This window comes from Otolemur garnettii, unplaced genomic scaffold, assembly GCF_000181295.1.
Source record: "Otolemur garnettii isolate 467f Iridium unplaced genomic scaffold, OtoGar3 scaffold00008, whole genome shotgun sequence".
NCBI classification, from domain to species: domain Eukaryota; kingdom Metazoa; phylum Chordata; class Mammalia; order Primates; family Galagidae; genus Otolemur; species Otolemur garnettii.
In genome coordinates, this window is record NW_003852403.1 from 9,326,425 (window position 1) to 9,335,726 (window position 9,302).

Consider the following 9,302-nt stretch of genomic DNA (forward strand, 5'->3'; position numbering starts at 1 on the left):
GTAGATAGCCTTCTATCACAGTACTTCCCATGAAGTTTAGGCTGGGGCTCTGCACAGATTTCTATGGAAACCAGTGAGGGGGCTAAGCTTTGACTCCAGGGTGGATGGGGAAAACCTGGGCTGGGTTCAGTGGGCCCCGAGGCATGGGGGCCAGAGAAACCAAGCAACTAAGACTGGATAATGGGTCTAAGTCACCAGAGAGAAGGATGTAAATCATCTCAAACTATGTGATGGGGGTTCTGCCTAAGTGTAACAACAGCACTGAGAAATCTATCTAAAATGTGGATTTGGGATATAGTGGTTATCCACAAACTCTGTCATTCCAAGGCCTAAAAGAACGTGACACAAAATGTATCTGAGATGATGCTATTTTACCATACACAAATAGCTCTTTAACCATAGAACTGTGTCTGGGATGGCCCTGAATGGTCCGTCAGTCTCTCTCTTTCTAACTCACCTCCTTGTGAACTAAAGCAAGAAGCAAATCCTTCAGTGTGGGGTCAGCTGTCACTCAGAACAGATGACCAGTATGTCAGATTCAGATGGTGAATGCTTATAACAAGAAGCATTACCACTATACCTCTTAACTGAGATTTCTAAATCAAATGCAACTTTTCTTTTTAATATCCAAAAAAGAACATCTGCTAGGATCAAAATCCTAAGCTTACAACCTTTCCAAGCCTCATAAAAAAGTAAATTTCATTAATGCTACATTTTTCTTTCCGGAATAGGAAATACATTTTATGGGATATATTTGCCCTCCTAGAAACAGGCCTTTTCTCCAAAGAGATTACCTATATTATAGGAATCAAAAAATAAGTAGGAGATTAGACTTCCTTGCTCGAAAAACCCTTTAAACTTCGGTTCTGACATTTGAGATGTTTGACTAAGCGGCTTTCAGCAGAGACTTACAGAAAGAGTTCTGAATGGGGCAAAAGCAGAAGCCCTGTCCCTTGGTAGACACAGATTCCAGGTAGCATTTCTTCACTCCAGCTCCAAGGCAAACATATAGATAGTGTTTAAAGCTTGATCCAAAGCTATTGGGTCCAGCAAGATAAAAGCCAGTCACCAAGAAAAACATTTTAAAAAGTAGAGAAAACTTTTGCTAGATACTATGTCCTTAGACATGTAAGACATTGCAAGAATGTGTAAGAGTTGGAAATTAGATTAAAAATCAAATATTACAGTCACCAGCTATCCCTTAATTTGTGATTCAAGGTCTCCTGTAATCTCTACATAATGCAAAAAACACAGTGTCCTAAATATGGCATCTGTTCAATGCTTGAAGCAGGACCTATTGGGCAAGGGGAGTGGGGACTGTCCTGCCACAGATCTGTTATACCCTATTTCCTCTGTAAGAAGTCACAGCCTTTCTCTCCATCAATGTTTCTGCTCCATCTCATTGCTAAAAACAAAACAAAAAATACAAAACCCCCCTAACATCCAATATGAGCTTTTGGTGGCTGTATTGGGATATTTCTTAGAACTTTTAATCTCGATTCGAGCTGTTGACAATTTGATGACAGCTTTTTCTAAAATTACTAGAACAAATGCTACCTTTTAGCAAATACCTCTGACTTGGCAAAACATTCATGTTCTAACCAAGAGACCAAGAGTAAAAGAGATATTTAGTTTGATTTTCAGTTGTCGACAGAGCAAAAATGGTGTGGCTTCAGTTGTTTCTGTCGTCATCGTTCTATGGCAGCCCTGAATTACTTTGCTGATCAGTGTCCATTGATAAACTCAAGTCGTGGAAAAGAAGCCAGGAGAAGAATAATTTTGCAAACCATGCCTTCCTGGTGGGACTTCCCAGGTTGGATGTTTAGAAAAGTCACAAATCAAGAGTCCAACTATCAGCTCAGCTCTTTGACTTGGTGTAGATCAGAAGGAAGCCCATGTGATCTTTCCAATAGAGGTGTTCATACTTGTTCTCTATATTTTATGCTTAGAAGCATGATTCAGAAAAGCAAAATTATCCTATCAGAGAAGTGGACAAGAAAATGTTTAAAGAACTCATCTTGAAACTGAAGTCACATAGTCCAATGAGTATGAACTAATAGAAACATAAATAATGGTTCCTATTACCTGGATTACAATGGAAATGAGGAGATTTGCATAAATCTGTATCTTTAGGACTCTGACTCTCCCATCTTTGAGTCCTCACCAAAGTTTCTAACTGCTTGAACTATATTTTCACATTTTGCTTTTCAAATTATCCTGGTAGAGAATATTTTCAATACCTACAATAAAACATTAGTATCTGAATACGTGCAGACTACCCCTAAATCAATACAAAATACAACAGAAAAAAGTAGACAAAGGAAATGTCATGCAATTCAAAGAAGAGAAGATCTGAATGGTCAGAAAACATAAGGGAACTTGCTCAAATTTTCTACACTGATGGCAATGCAAATTAAAACAAGATATGATTTTTCTATTCATCATATTGGCAAACTTTTAAGTTTCAGGATAATAAGTACCAGTGAGAACAAAGGGCAATGAAACTTATCTTCTCATTGCTCACTGGTGGGAAAGCACGTTGGTTCAACTACCTCAGAGAGTAATTTAGCAATATCTGATAAAATTGAAAATTGGGGCAGCAATTTCATTTAAAATATATACACTATGGAAAATTTCGCACAGGTCTGCAGTTGAGACATAAAACAGTGTTTGGTGCAGCATTATTTATAACGGGAGAAATTAGAAATAACTCAAATGTCTGTCAATGAGGAAAATGGATAAATAAAATGTTGTATATTCATATGACAGAATAATATTTGCATTTAAGAGCAGTAAACCAGATTTATAGATCTCAATTTGAATACATCTAAAAATTTAATATGGAGTAAAAATGCAAGTTGCAAAATGATAAATGTAGCATAATATTATTTATGTAAATATGTAGTTCTTTCATCCTGGGTGTATGGAAACATCTAAAAATTATTTCAAAACGTACATTAAATCCATGAAAATGGTTGTCTCTGCCTCTGCCAAGGGGCAGGGTGATAGGACTAAGGGGATGTGAGGGGGGGAGCTTCAGCTTTACATATCATGGTCTTTTCTTTCACTTAAAGACTTGAAAAAATAGGTCAAAATATTAGAAATTACAGATTCTGAATGGTAGCTTCACATGTTCATTTTTTTTTCACTTTTCAATATTTTTGAAATTTCTCAAAATTAAGCATGAACATTGAAAAGATGAAAACCCCTGCTTCTTCTCTAATCCATGCCTTGCTATAAACCTATAAGGAGAGAAAATTTCCTCTAACAATTCTCTACTGCTTGTATCACGTGGATTAATGCCATCCCTGATTGGCTTTTGTGATGAAATGTCCCATTTCTGTTTCTTCTAAAACTACCGAGTGTGACCTATGGAATGGGAGAAAGCTGATAACGGTAAACATGGATCCCTTTCACGCCAAGGAAGGAAATTCTCATTCCAGCCTTGGAAGTCCTTCAGCTGAGGATATATCAACACACCCTCTGACGGTTTCTTGAGTCCTCTCCTGCTCACAATTGGAAAGCTGCTAATATTTTTTTAAACTCACACCAATAAAGGTAATAGTCTGTAATATACGGCACCGTGCAATTTCCATAATGCAGGAAAGAAGGCATTCACTTTGGCAACCCTGTTGGCACAGATTCAGGGAAAGGACAGTGCACTCTAGGAGAGACTTACAACGTGAGAATTTCACTCAGCTATTACGGAAAATGAATGTCTTCAGATAAATGTGCAAAATTCAAGTCCCTTTCCAATGGGTGCATTCAATGAAAAACTGCCGTGCAGTGGATATTTCTGAACGTCATGGCCGCGCCGAAGGAACGTGACATAGACCACAGGAGGAGAGATTTGGCAGACTTGGAAACAAGAAGGGGGCAGCTACAAAGTTGTTTAATAGCCATAAATCTCCCACTCTTTTTCACAAAATACCATCGAAGACCACAGGTCCACAACTCATTCCCCATCACTCAGCTCAAGTGGAGCGCTTTGGCATGCTCACTCACCCTTAAATCACACACCGCATAAAGTGATCCCGGCTCTGAGAAATTTGTCAGCCTCTTTCAAGTAAAAGCAATCTTCACTTTTCATCACAATTCATCCCCTGAAACCAGAGTCTAAAGCTGACTCTTCTAAAAACATTTATTTTCCCTCATAAAGAAAAAAGCATCACTCGTTTAGTTATCATGTATTTAATAACCACCTACTATAGGCCAGGCCCTGTGCTGACAATACCAAGGAAAATAAAATGAGGAGTTTGGTTGGAGTCCCAGCTCATTAAAAAAAAAAAAAAATACCACGATTAATACTGGTATGAAGGGTTACCAACTCAAGGCACAACCCTTCTACTTCCACGCTCTGTATTATACAGAACACTGTTTTTTACTTCTATTAGGACACTTAAACACTGTAATAGTAATTATGTCTACTCGTTTCTCAGGCATACTAACAGAGTTTTTAAGATTAACTATATTTACTTTCTGAAATTAACTATACTATTAACTTTTGTATCCAACATGCTGCCAGAAATACAGGAGGAAGTCAATGCAGGATGACTGAATGAATAAAACCATGCACCATGACTGTAATGCAACATTAAAGTATGGGACAAGTTGTCAGAATCAGAAGATACAGACTTGCCATGATCTGAAGAATTAAATTAGACAAACTAAAGAAACACCTTGAAGGCTGAAGCTTCCTGCTTCACGCCAAGGTGAAGGAGCCATGCCTTTCAGCGTAAGGCAAGACGGAAAGGCCAATGAGAGATGGGTTAACTTAGAAAAGATAAGCAGGTTTGAGAGCAGGAACAACATCCTTGTCTTGTCCAGAGTCAGAAACCAAGGAATTGGGAGGGAAAAAATGGTAAGGTAAAGGATGAGTGTGAGTTCATAACCAAGAGACCAGGACCCCAGTGGAACAGAGGGGAGAGTCTGGGCAGAAGACGCATATTAGTTTGAGTGAGGGAAGTGAAGGGTAATTCAGGTCAGAAGGTGGTCAGCAGAGAGGCGAGCTGGGCAGGAGCATCGTGCCAAAGGCCTCTCTATAATCAGAAAACTCTGGGAAGGCAACAGCCTGCAACTTTCCATTTGTTTCTACCTCATCTACAGGGGGTGATTCTGCTGGTGCCCAAAACGGCACCTGACTCAGAGTAGCAGTTCCTAAAAACCCATGAAAAGGAAGGAGGAAGAGAGAAAAGGAGGGAGGGAAGGAAGAAACCAGGAAAGAAAAAGGAAGTGCCGTGGCTTGGCATTTTGTGGGCTATTATATAAATAATCAGCGGCAGTGACTTCCAAAGTACTTTTAGCAGATGCTTTTACCTAAGACGGGATAAAGTATAAAACAATCTAATTACCTATGATGGGATAAAGAATAAAACAATCTAACTATTTGATATTATGAAAATTATAATTTCATATGGCAACCAAGTAAAACTCTAAGTATAAGGAAGAGAGAAATATGCAACAATGTTAATTGTATAATATTAAGTGAACACAGCAAATATCAAAATAGTACACATGCTGTGATTTTAGCCACATGAAATTTTCAATAAGTAGACATTAGTTAAGAAAAGATCAAAAGAATAGGGGTGGCTTGAGTTTTTTAACTTTATTTTTATCATTTTTATCATTTTATCATTTTTATCATTTTATCATTACTTCTTATAATTTAAATTGTTTAAAACCAAAACTCTACTCACACACAAAGGATACTTGGAAATAACACATATTCCAGCAGGTGTCTTTCCAATCTCTCCCATTAAATGTTGAAAAAGAGATGGAAGAAGAGGAGGGGAGAAAATTAAAGCTAAGGAGGAAAAAGGTGATTAGAAAGAAAGTGGGAAAAGTGTGAGATAGGAGCTAGTATTTCTGGAATGTGCACAAAGTGCTAATGGTTTTCCAATGCATGAGACAAGTCAAATTATTCTTCTCATCTGAAAGATGAGAAAACTGAGACCTAGGAAAGATAAATAGCATATTCAAGGCTACACGGTTCTAAAGCTCAGAGTGTGATCGGAAACAAAGTCAGCCTGACCCTGAAAGCCCAACTCATCTGCCCAGCCACACACCTCTATGCCCTGGTGCCCTGGGTTTTTACCATGCTCCCCTCCTGACCACTGCTCTGTTTTCCCTTCCATCCTTACCAACAGGCACTTTTCCCTTTTGAGGAACTGTAGACTTCAAGATTTATAGGCCAAGTTTTCAATTGACCATGAATGCCTATCTGCGCCTCACAAAACAGCTTCCCAAAATATTGCAAAAAGATTATCAAATAAGAGATGTACTAATAACTTGGGTAACTTTACTAAAGGCAGAACATCCTATCTATAAATAATTATCATTATTTATAGAAATATGACAGAACACAAGTTAATAGTTTGCTGGTAATCAATTCTTGCTGAGGATACAGGCTATGTCATACATTGAAACATAGAACAGAATCAGAATGTTAATGTATCACAACCTACAATGAATGTGTGTGTACATTACATTCCTTGAGATATTTTATACACATTGTTTCATTTAACCCTCTCAACAAACTTATAACATAAGTGTCATTATTATTACCATTTTATAGATGAGGATCTTGAGATTTAGAAAGCAATTAATTATATAACTCGTTCAAGAATATCCAGCTAGAATGTGGACAATTGAGAATTTTGAACAGCACCATGTGATTCAGTAGCCAGATTCCCAATCCCTGTACAATGAACTTGATATTCAAAGATGCCTGGGAAAGAAAATCCTACTAGGTTTATTTAGCACACATGCAAAAGCTAGTAATATATTTCTAGTGAGATAGGATTCAATTCACATTAATATGCAGCATGTTTTGTAGTCTGGTATATAAATAAAACTGTCAGCTTATTAAACAATAAATAAAATAATTAGCTGTGCAGGGTAGATATATGAGTGCTTCAGATCTCTTCGGGGTTTTGCGCTCATATAACCAGTGGTGTGCTAGACTTAACCTGGACCAGCTCACAAAAAACCAATGATTAAGTTTTTAACAATATCGTGAGTCTATTGTAAAACACAGATATTATTTAAATCATATATACTTACAATTGAATAAATTATCTTAAAAGCAAAAGTAATATCAAAAGTCATCATTTCCTAATTATTTCACAAAATTTTTCTATCATTTATTCTCTGGAAACTATGGTTATTTAATCCCCATGGTAGGAATGGTCTACTGACATAGGCCATGTGGGGAGTATTGTGGCAAAAATTGACAAGCGCCACAAAGTTGAGCTTGACTTACTGGTTTGTTGACTTGGCAAATGTAAAGGAATGGAGAAAATATTAATCGTGCAGGCAGAATTTAAAAGGATGTTGTGTCTGTAGCCATTACATCAGGATTACAAAAACTTAAGGAAACATTCTTCCAATATTCAAAAACGATTATCCAATTCAATAAAGCAGTTGTTCATGTTGCTGATGAATGAGTGAAATTCTGACATGCCCATTACAGTAAAAAATATATCAACCAGCATTCCTGTTGGAACTGCACTTGTGCCTCAATTGTAAACACAAATACTGATAGACATTAAGATACCAGAGTTTGGCCAAAATCGTTGAAAGTATCTGTGAGAATCAGGGGTTGTATGACATTTATATAAAGAGTATTATATACATATATTTAGTTTTTATTTATAAATTATGTTCTATACATCATCCATAAGTGCAATACTATACATATGAATATAAGTATAAATAAAAATAGATGCATATACTTTTTCCTAGAAAATTGACTGCTAAAAATTTACTGGTACACCACTACATTTAACCCTCATCAAATAGCATCTAAAGTATGTTTGGAGCTACAGAGAAAAGGTCTATTTTACATCTACAATGGAAACAATGGTAAAAAAAAAAAAAAAAAAGAAAGAAAGAAAAGGACTAATTTGGCAAGGTGCAAAGGCTCACACCTATAATCTCAGTACTTTGGGAGACCAAAGTAGAAGGGAAACAAAGAGATTATCCATCACTGCAAAAAAAAAAAAAATGATATATATTAGGTAGGAATGGTGGTGCACACCTGTAATCCCAGGTACTGAGGAGGCTGAGGTAGAAGGATTGCTCGAGCCCAGGGGTTCAAGGCTGCAGTGAGCTATAGATCACTGTACTCCAGTCTGGGTTACAGAGCAAGATGATGTCTTAAAAACAAAAAAAAATAATTAAGCTTTAAAGGCTAAGCTTCAAGGATTGTGCCCTGACTTATTCACAATTTGTATACTACCTATTTCTCCTTTTTCTCTGCTCTGACGCTTTATTCACCAAGGTTTAGAGACAGGATCTGACCTTGGCAATTTACTAAAACTCTTTAAGTCACACTTGTACTGACAATAAGACGATAATAGTAATAATAGTCATGATCATGACCATGATAATGGTTAAAAATAGCTAACACTTAATAGTGCTTACTTTGTGTCCTGGACCACTGTCAAACATTTGTCATGTCTTAATTTACATAGTTTCCCACAGTTTCATGAAGGAGTTACAACACCAACTAGTTCTGGTTTACAGATGAGGCAGCTGAGGACGAGAGAAAGTTGGTAGCTTCACACTCTCTCACTCAGGTTCTTAGGTTACTGGTGGGGCTCAGAGCTGGGGCACAAATCCAGGCAGTTGGTCTCTATAATAAAGGTAAAGATTACAAAAGGGATCATCTGAGCCATTGCTCATTGAAATTAGCTGTGATTTATTTTTGCTTCCCTCTAATTTTGTTTGCCATCTCATCTCTTCAAGCAGAGTTTATTTCTTGAGAGGTAGGGCTAATGTTGTTTGGCTTTTGCTACCTTTCGCAGGAACCCTGACAAGAACATGGTTATACTTTGTAATTAAATATTCATTCCATAAATGAACTTGGCACCTCTCTTTGTCAAGCAGAAAAGCACTCCTGAGATCCCTTTTGAGAGCAGGGGTGAGAGTCTAGCCTCGTTACGACTCCACGCATAGATTCACTGCGTTATTGTGATGGTCTAACCATCTCTAGGAAGTAGCTACATATAGTACTTCCCATTTGGGTTTGTAGAACTGTCTTAGAAATAATACTATGTCATGGTAGTCCTAGAGGCTTGATTTATTTTGGCTTAAAAGGAGGAACTTGCTTCATGTGCGTATCTTCCTCTCACAGAGTTTTTTATTCTCAAGGGCTACAGGTCAAGTTCTGTCCTTGGAACCAAAGTAGTTTTCCAAAATGAGGTGAAGCCAGCTCTGTCAAGCCAGGCCAGATCTGCTGTCAGTGCCTTTCCCAAATACATCAGCCCCTCTGCTTGTAAAAATAAATTGATACCAATGCA

The 9,302-nt window shown here is 37.3% G+C and overlaps 1 protein-coding gene across 1 annotated transcript in view; it reads right to left on the reverse strand.

Moving 5' to 3' along the window:
- Positions 1 to 9,302, reverse strand: part of LRMDA (leucine rich melanocyte differentiation associated) — a 1,056,075-nt gene that overhangs the window by 207,247 nt on the left and 839,526 nt on the right. The gene's annotated exons all lie outside the window — the stretch shown is intronic.